Genomic DNA, 10502 nt, shown 5'->3' with positions numbered 1-10502 from the left:
AACTGTCAGAATCCGGCCCAGACGAAACTGACCTCTCAAAACATTTGGGTCAGCAATCCAGACGAGGTCGCCGACTTTGACGTTCCTCTCAGTCCGGTGCCACTTGTGTCGAATGAACAGATTAGGGCCAGCTAGGTCCCTCCACTTTGCCCAAAACCGATCCACTCCGATTTGAACAGCCCTTAGACGACGCCAGGGATGGGTCTCTAGATCAAGCCCACTGGTGTCTCCTCCAAGCGATGTTCGACCCAGTATGAGGGAGTTAGGTGTTAAGTACTCGACTGAGTCCTCCTGTTCTTGAGCCCTAGCATCGATTGGACGTTTGTTTGTCAGGTTGGCTGCCTGATAGAACAGAGTTTGGAGCTCTCCCCAAGTGAGAGACCCTGTATCTCTTCCGAGGCTCATGAGCGCCCGCTTCAAAAGCTTTACAGCAGCCTCCGCAGCTCCATTCCTGTGGGGTGCATCTGCAGGATGAAAATCCCACATCCATTCAGTCCCGTTCTTAGCGGCAACATCTTCTATGGCCATAGCCTGCAGGCAAGCCAGATGTTTATGCAGCTCATGCAGAGCTGGCTCTGTCGGACCATAGTTTCCTTGGATGCCCCCTCAGAGCAACAAAGCGGGAGTATGCTTGAAGGAAGCTTTCTGCAGACTGGTCATCGGTGAGGTCTGCATGGACGGCTCTTGAGGCCATACAACAGAAAACAATACCCCAGACCTTCTTGCTTGTCCTTCTTTTAACAGCATCTTTCACCTCGAAGGGGCCAAAAAGGTCGAGGGTTGTATACTCGAATGGATTTGCTCTTTTGGTGTGCTCTTGAGGGAGATCACTCATTACTTGCTGGCACATCTTGGCTCTATGCTTTCTGCAGGTGACACAGTTGTTCAACTCTTTTTTAACTGTTCTACGTCCCTGCATAATCCATGCTTTCCCTCTTGTCCGCAGGAGGGTGGAAGCGACACCTTCATGGTTTTCTTCATGTGCTTCCCTAACTAGAAGGGTTGCAAGCCATGACTGGCATGGGATTAGTGGTACAGCCACTTTATCCTCATCCCAGCAGTGGATTCTCCCCCCGCAGAGCAAGAGTCCTGTCATGGATAGTTTCTTCCTGCTTCCTGAAATGACTCTCTTATGAGCATCACTCCTCGTTGCTTGGCAGGTGAGGCCAGGCCTATGGGGTCATAGAACCCTGCAATCTGACTCAACAGCATACGTCGGGTGAGAGGGTAGGGGGTGCTGCCTCTGATTTCATGCTCTTGTAGATCTAGGCCAGTCCTCATCTTTCCTCGCCTACTTGAGAAGTTCACCGACGTCAGCACTCGGAGTTTGTCAGATTTGGGTTCATATCCCAATCCTAATGCCTTATTATCCTCATCCCGCATCTGGTTGGGGAGTATCAGGGTCTTAGGCTCTGTTGCAGTGATGTTGCTGGGGTCAGTTAGTTTTTCACTCCTCCCACTTTGGCCTGTCAAGACCCAGGGCTTGATGGAGAAGCCTCCTGCCTTTAAAATCTTTTCCACTCCTTCAGTCAACCTAATCAGAGTTTGGAGGTCATCATGCGACGTCAAGATGTCGTCCACATAGCAGTCTTCTGTCAGGATCCGTTGCTCTTCAACCATCGATGTGAACTGGGGAGGTTTGCTGTCTCTCTCATGGCAACCTGAGCGATGCATCCGGCGGGCTTGTTGACTCTAACAACTGCAAACACACCGATTTCATCTTCAGGGTTATCCCTCCAGAGGAATCGATGGAGGTGGACTCCCTCATCCTTCAGCCACACAGAATTATACATTTTCTTAACATCGCCAAGAGCAGCATGCAATCTGCTCCTGAATCTCAGCAGGACACCCCGGATTGGGTTGAGGACATCAGGGCCTTTATGCAGGAGGTTGTTTAGACTCAACCCTTTAAACTCTTGGCTACTGTTCCAGACTATCCTCACTGGCGTTGAGCTAGAATGAGGATTCGGAGCCACCAGATGGCTGATGTACCAGATTGGGCCATTCCATCTCTTAATCTCTTCCTTTGTGAGTTCAATGGCTGCTCCTCTTGATACCATCTCGTGGATCTGCTCTCCATATGCCGCTTTCCACACAGGTTCTCTTGCCAGCCGAGCCTCTGTGTTCTTGAAAGTTGCTTCCACTGCTCTGTGATTATCTGGCAGAATCGCTGGGCTTATTTTCCATGGGTAGGCCACATCCCAGTGTGGGGAGTCACTGTGCTTGTCCGCTAGCACATAAGAGAGACAGTCCTTTATCTTTTCTAAGTCCCTCTCTTCACCAAGGGTCATCTCTTTGCCTCCTGGAGGGCACTTGCTGCACTTGCAGCTCCCACATTTCAGGTCACACGGTGCTCCAATACTATCCCACTTAAATCATTCAAACACCTCCTTATTTGTAGCAGTGGTGCTGCTGAGGGTCACTCCTTGCATCCTTATTTGGTCCTCACTCAGGTCTTTGGTATCCATAAGGACCTCCTTGTACACCCTTGAGCATGTTCTCATAGACCTCGCAAAGTGAGTTTCAGACTGGTGTAGCATTAGGTCGACCACCTCGAAGAGATCAGGGTGAGTACCACCAACGGTTTTGCCCAATGGGCCATCCCATAGGACTAGATCTCCCTCCGACTTGAACGGCTGTGGAACTAGACGACCTTCCCTGTGGCTGATCAAAAGATCAATTTTCTCAGGGCGAACCAGCTCTTCTGCAGCAACATCAGGAAATATCTTTAGCAGTTGTCGTGGAGTGACAGGCTGATTTATCTCAGCGATACTCTCTAGGCCGTAGCAGAGCAGTTTGTGTTCCACTACCGTCCCCTTGGTGGTCTTCACTCTTAATCGCAGGGAGTACCTCTTGGTTGTGACTGTTGTTGTCATCCCTCCGATCCCATGGACAATTAACTTAATGCTCTCACCAATCAATCCAAGGCGCTGGGCAGCGCTGTTTGTTATATAGTTGGTGTTAGAGGCAAGATCAATAAGAGTTCAAATGAGTTAGTTGTCACTTCCAGTAACATCATTATAACTGGGGACTCTTTCAGTCCACCTCCAACTGTGCAGAACGTGGCTGAGGCTTTGTTGGAGAATGCCTTCCTGAATTCTGCTCTTAGTTCCGGAATGACTTTCACCAGGAGCTCTTCTTGCTTGCCAGTCAGCCCGAGGCCTTTCCTCTCCACTCTTTTGGTACCTTGCATCTCGCTTCCAGCATCTTTCTCTTGAGCAATGGACTTAGGGCAGAGCAAATAGTGGTGAGGCTCTTCTTTGCGGCAGTCCATTTTACTGCAGAGGAACTTCGGGTTGCAACGGCCATTCTTTAAGTGGAAACACACGCACCGATTGCATGTCCCATGGGTCTTTAAATAGACCTTTCTCCTCTGGAGATCCATCTCCCTGAAGGCTTTGCAGGCAAACAGCCTGCCAGCATGTGTCTCATTAGCACAGGCAGTGCACAGGCCTAAGCGAAGGGTCGGCCGAGACTCCCTTTGACCTGAGGTCGCTTTGGAGAATGCTTTCTTGACTCCTCTTTCAGGCTTGTCTGCCGGGCCTTTCTCCAGCTGATCCAGCTCCTCCAGGATTACCTCCTGCTTTTTCAGGAAGCGCAGTAAGCATTCAAAGTGGTTATTTGGAGCGAAACCATTCACAGGCTCAGTCTTGTGTGCAATCCATTTTTCCTTCAGAGAGCTTGGTAGCTTGCTTTCAAGGGACTGTGCTACCCAACGGTTCTTTATAACCTCCTCTTCTCCCAGGATCACAAGGTTACTAACGGCTCGCTCCACTGCTTGGATCAGCTCAATTGCTTTCCTAGGGTTGTCTCCCTTTACGGGGGATAGGCCCTGAACCTCCTCCGATATCTTCAGGACGATTTTTGCCTTGTTCCCGAAGCGGTTGTCGAGACGTCTGAACATTTCATCTGCCGAAGCACAGCTGGATAGAACCAAGTCTTTCTTTACCCTATCACCGAGACTTGCCAGTAGATGGAACCTTGTAACACCAGCTGTCCTCTGTGGGTTTCCCAGCTGTTCCAGCTCTCCCCACTCAGCCTTCCATCGATAGTAGTCGGTCATGTCTCCCGAGAACGTGGGCAGGCGTGTTCTTTCAAGACTGATCTGTGGTCTGAAGCCGTAGGCCCCAGGATGCAAGCCAGAAATGTTTTGTGGGGGTGCATATAAAAACGCAGATGCTCCAGTACTGGGTATAGGTGTTTTACTGAGGATTTGGGGCTGCGTGTCAGCTCTAGTGGGTCCCTCGTGGAATCACTATCTTCATCAGCACTCGCTTCCTCAACCTCTTCTACTCCACCAACCTCTTTGGTCCGCTTCAAGTTTTGCCAGTTCCGCACCCAGTCATGCAGTCTGTTGACCAGCTTGTATAATTGCTGCTTGTATACTGCTGTTTTGGCTTCAGTGACAAGACCTTCCCATTCAAGCACTTTCTGCTCAAACATTTTGATTCTCTCCAAAAGGCCCTCTCTCAGGACTTGAAAGTCTATCTCCAGCAACTCCTTCACATCAGCGTTCTCCACTTCAGCACATTTCTCCTCTGCCCCATCGGCGTACAATTTAAGGTCAACATAGGCAAATTTGGACCATAACGTCTCTTTAGCGAGCCGGAGCGTTTCTGTATAGGTGGCAAGGCACTTCGCCATTTTTTCCTCCACATGAGCCGCTTCTATTCCTGCTTTTTCTTCCTCGCTATCCACTTCTCCTAAAGCATCAATATATTCAAGACCAGTGTCGTGCACCCTTCCAAAGTCCACACCAAGTATTCTGATCTCATCAATAAGCACCCCTTTTTCAAGGAGGTCAACAGTGAGGGACAGCTTTTTGGCTCTCTTGCTGAAGGAGCTCTGTGCTGTTGAGCGCTTTCCTTTTAGGACCACTAACTCTGCCAAATCCATTTTCCTTTTCTTGCACTGACCAAGGCACTATTCCACAGAGGGGTCTATTCGGCCTATTCCTCTTCGCTTGGTGCTCCTTCACTGGTCAATGCTTAAATAGTGGTGGCAGATTTAGCTTGACGTGCTCGTTGGTTTATTACGGTTCCGTGTTCTCCCCACGGAAAGGGTAACCCAGCGTGCAAAGGATACTACTCGGTCTTCCACATTTATATGTTTATTTTTTCATAAATGGTGACCAGGTAATAAACCTGAAATAATAAGAAATACAATATTTCAATTTCATATGCATACTACAGACAATGACAACAAACAACAATAAATAACATTAATCAAAATACAAATATATCATATTACTAATATATTATAATGATAATCATCATCTCATAATTTATGTACATGCTTCATACTTAAAACATTTTTCACCATATTCAAGTCCTACCAAACGCCTGTGCAAGATGCATGCAGTCTTTTCTGCAAGCAGGAAACCACAGCTGGAAACTACAGCTCCCAGAATGCCCCGCAGCAAACCAGGAAGTACAGCGTTATGTTAGATACCGGTCCGCGATTCATACTTAATCAAACATTTATAAAGCTAAAGAAAGTACACAAATGGACACATATTTTACAGCAATGGTATAATTCTAAATGTTAGCTTCATATATGTTAACCGAACTGCTCAGATCTACCAGGAGCACAACATAAACGTGCAGCGGACCTTACCACTGTACAACAACATAACATGGCAACAGCAGACAACATGAAGCTTACATTATAAGCAAACAAGAAACATTTGAAATTAAGAGAGCTTACCAAGTGGCTGCACACCAGGTTGAAAGTCATTCACCAATTAAATGAATCTCACGCTTGCTTTTCACGTAGTAACCACCGGTCACATGCACTCACAGCACACTCCTCTCTTAAAGAGACACTACACTATTAGACTGCTAAACCACAGACATTTCTCCATATGTGTCACTTGCAGTATTTGTAGCTCTGGTTTAAAGAAAATGACAACACTTCACAAATGACAAAATTGCACAAAAAACACAGCACATATCTTAAAATATGTCAGTGCCATTGTTGTGTCTCAACATGCATACCAGTTTTGGTATAACACCTAATTAAACCAAGGCTTAATCCTAGTTGTTTAATCCAGACCATTGTGTAAGAAGCTACATATGTACATGCAGAATTCAACAGGTCACACAAACAGGTTTAAAGGTGAATTCAGTATTAAGGGGAAATTGAATTTGACAAGTTGTTTAATCTAATTTTGCACAGTATCTGCCAATGGGGTAAAACAAAATTAATCTTGTTTCCGTTTGCATTAAGATAATTTTTAACACACTGGCATTTCCCATGATCTCAATCACTTGTTGTTGATCTTTCTATTGCCGAACATCGCCTGAAGCTCACAAAGTATTTATAGTTTTGTGTGACATACTGACAATTTACATTTTTATCAAATGTTCCCAGAGATTGCTGCTCTGCCGGTATCATGCAGATCACGTAACCTTAAAACAACAGCAAAATAACGTAACCTTAAAACAACAGCAAAATACTAAGAACAAATAGACTGACAGGAAACACTTGAGAAACAAAGGACAGACATAGAAAGGAGTCTAGCCTTGACAGGAGTATGAATATGAGGAAACACAAAGGCCACATTCCCCTAATCATTCATCACAATGAGTAAAACCAAAGAATAGAGTTCTGATGTGTAGAAAATAGCTAAAGCATTGAAAATCTCCATTTCCACCATCAGGGCAATAATTAAATAGCTCAATCAACTAAAGATGTAATGAATCTGCCCTGAAGATTGAGCATGATCTCAGGCCTCTAGGGTCAGACGCCATCTCCTTTGTCTTATTGACATTCAGAGCTAGGTGTGTCACAGACACGCCAGGCTCCAACGCCACCCACTCACAACACACCCTCTCCTGAGTTCGGATCACGCACACCTGCTACTCATCATCACCCCAATCACCAACAGCACAAACGACACACACACACTCTCAGTCACTGGGTGCGTTTACATGCGCGTTCTTAAGCCGATTATGCCCAATAAGCTGACAATGTGCATGGTCATGTAAACACGGTAACCCGTTTTCTTTTATCGGAGTAATGTCATAAACGGCGTAAGCATAAACCGGTCGGAACAGGTCTTTTTTTGCCTCTTACCTCGATTTCGCGCTGCATGTAAATGCATTAACCTGCTTTCGGTCGGCCTATTGAAGTGCGCATGTGTGATAGGTGACACAAACGCAAATTTACAGCAGATTTAAACGCATCCAGACAGAGTGAGCTAGTGTTTTACATGAAATAAGGAGATATATCACAAACGCAGACTCGTTTAAGACCCAGAAAACTGTAAAGAGGTGTTCTCTTTTCTCATGCAGCAGAAGTAGCCTAGAAGAGGTTCAATCAAAACTTTTCATAACTGCATAAGGGATAATATAATCTCCTGCTGACACGGTGCACGCTTTATTTAACATCACAACTGACGTAACATTTGAAAAACTCATAGTCAGATATTTTTGACGGCACTACAAGGAAATAACCCGGTTTATAAATAGTCATGTAAACGCGGTTTACATGTGTTGTCCGTTTACTGGTTTGCATGTAAACGGGGAAACCTGGTTATTTCAATAAGCTGATTTTTGGAGTTATCAGCTTACTGTTGTGTATGTAAACGCACCCACTGTCCGGTCTTGTCTAAGAGAAGGTACTAGGGCTAAGATATCAAGTGATCTCCAACGGCTCTCTACACCTACACCCCGTTACACTCTCTGGTGCTCAATAAACTGCTAACTAACATCTTTGTCTCCTGCAGTCTCTGTACCGGTGACAAGGTGATTGTCCTTACACCAATTCTCAAACCTTCCAATCTCTGAATGTCGTGTCTGATGGCAGATAAATAATAACGCAACACAATCCTCCGTGTCCTGTTGCAGAAAACTGCTTTCAGCTGTTACCCAGGTAAGCTCAAGATTAGTTTGAGCAAACTCTGATTTTTTGGGCTCAAGAAGGTGGACTGGTTTTTATCAGTGTTCATCACCATGGTAACTGACACTACAGGCTAACCTGGAGGCGGTTTTATTCTGGGTTAGAGATCGCAAATCCAAACTGAAACCAGCTTTGTGCAACAGGCAACAAGGATCCATTCTTCGTACGTCGCTAACTCATTTAGCTGGATTTGATTGTTGACGATTTGACATGATCTCGGATTGTTTGGTTCTTCGACGCTCATCCTGGACTTGCTGTCATAGCAACAGATCCATAAACTTAAATCTGCTCAAGAGCTTATTTCATATAAACAGGATTAGATCGCATCTTGAGGTGATACTTAAAATATATCCCAGCTACAGGTACTTTATTTACAAGAGTTCTTTACTGAACCAGGGGCAAGAATCATTTTAAATAATAATAATAATAATAGTATAAAAGTTTTTGGAAAATAATAGTATAATGTTGTGTAAAATGTGCATATAATACTATAGACATTGTCACTTGATTGAGATATATTTGTGACGGAATAATTACTTTATATAGTTGTATTTAGCCTGACGTGGTCGTACTCAATTCTAGTCAGAATATGAGTCTGATGCTCCATTGGGCTGTGATTATGGGGCGCGGTTCAACCCAACCAGGAAAAACATCAATTGGACAGACCGACAACCAATCAGAGTAACGAAACGACGCATCGCGTTAGTTGTCAAATGTCAACAGAGCTCAACGTGTTGCCAAGTCCAAGTTTTTTTCCATGGGTTGTTTTCTATGTCCGCGGTTTGAAGCGACTGTTATATGATATATAGACCCGTGAGTGGGAATTTTAGCAGGCAACCTTGCCAAACCCTTTTTACAACTGATCAATCAAGATGGCCAAATGATTTCCTGCTCAAAGGGCCTTGCTATAGATTTTGGAAGAGAGTGAAGCTTTTAATAATGTAGAGATAGGGTGGCGAACGTCAGTCCTGGAGATCCACAGTCCAGCGTAGTTTTTCTTCAACCCAAATCAAACACACCTGATCAAGCTACTCAAGGCCTGAAGGGTTACTAGAAAGCACAGGCAGGTGAGTTTTATCAGGGCTGGAACTAAACTCTTCAGGACCGAGGCTCTCCAGGACCGGAGTTCGCCTCCCCTGCTGTAGAGGAAGAGCTTTCAGAGTGTCAGGATCACATTTCTGAACACTCAGAGTCTGACAGTGAGTTTGAAGAAGAGGAGGAGATTGAGCATTAGCTCGTTCCAAAACGAAGAAGAGCTTTCACCTTTCACTCTGCCTTCACTCTGTCCTCCTCCTGTCTGGGCCTGCTGTTAGTATGTGTGTGTGTGTGTGTGTGTGTGTGTGTGTGTGTGTGTGTGTGTGTGTGTGTGTGTGTGTGTCCTGAATGGGTAAAATTGGTAAAATTTCTAATGAAGATCAAATAACCAAAATCAAAATCAATAGCTTCATTTGTAAAATTGTAAAATTATTTCCACTAATATATTGACTATAATGATTTCCTTTTTTTAAATTACATTTTATTAAAAAACAAAGAAAAAGTGAGTAACACTTTAATACCTAAATGTGATCTAACAAAAGTAAAGGGCAAATGTTAACCATGTGGTCTTTATATAGCTTGTAATTGGGATGAAGTAAACATCTGTTGAGTATTTTAGCATACAATTATTTGATTGTATTGAATTAAATAACAACAAATGCAGCGTGTCCACTTTTTTCTTACTTTCTATTTTGTGCATCGCAACAATATTTTGCTGCACATCAAAACTATATTCTTTGGTTTTATATATTCTCATTGTGATGTGTGATTAAGGGAATTTGAACTTTTTCTTCCCTCATATTAATAGTCTTCTGAAACGGGAAGCCATGGCTGGATGTTTTCATTCTGGTGTGCTTAAAACTGTAAATATGAATGGGAATATACTTCAGACATCTTTAGAGATTTTACTCATAATAATGTCTTGGGGTACCAATATTTGTGGCCAATGCACATTAGAGAGTAACATTTATTCCATAATGATACAGTTCCTCAATCCACCACGTTTATTAAGTGGCTTTGTTATTAATTTGATATTATTGATTATAGCAGCCCTGTGGATCTACAGCAATTTGAGCTCCTGCATAATTTAGACACACAGACATTGAGTATAAGTAACTAAACATTTCATCCTGCAATGCATGATAATGGATTCATTTCTGGATTAGATCAGTGGATCAGATCACTACACAATTATATCATCATCAATACATCATCTCATGATCATCTTTCTCACCGCTTTTTCCTATAATAAAAAGATGCTTTACTGCTAAAAAACGAACAGTTGAATGAAATGTAATGAAATATGACTAGAACAATAACACTCATTCATTTCTCCTGTTTCACGTCAGAGATGTAAATATTGTTCATACTGACCATTTAAATGTGGCGTGACATAAACAAATGATTTATGAGGATGTGCTTACATGGAAATATGTTAATGTTTAATAAGCAAACATCTCTACAATAAGACTAATTCTTAAAAATGAAAACTCTCTCAAACCCCAAAACTTCAACATGGTGTGTGTCCCATTGGGTAATCAGAAGTTCTACACACTCGTTGCCCA

The sequence above is a fragment of the Pseudorasbora parva genome, chromosome 1 (assembly GCF_024679245.1).
Source record: "Pseudorasbora parva isolate DD20220531a chromosome 1, ASM2467924v1, whole genome shotgun sequence".
Taxonomy (NCBI): Eukaryota; Metazoa; Chordata; class Actinopteri; order Cypriniformes; family Gobionidae; genus Pseudorasbora; species Pseudorasbora parva.
The sequence above is the reverse complement of the archived record's forward strand: the minus strand, read 5'-3'. Positions refer to the sequence as shown.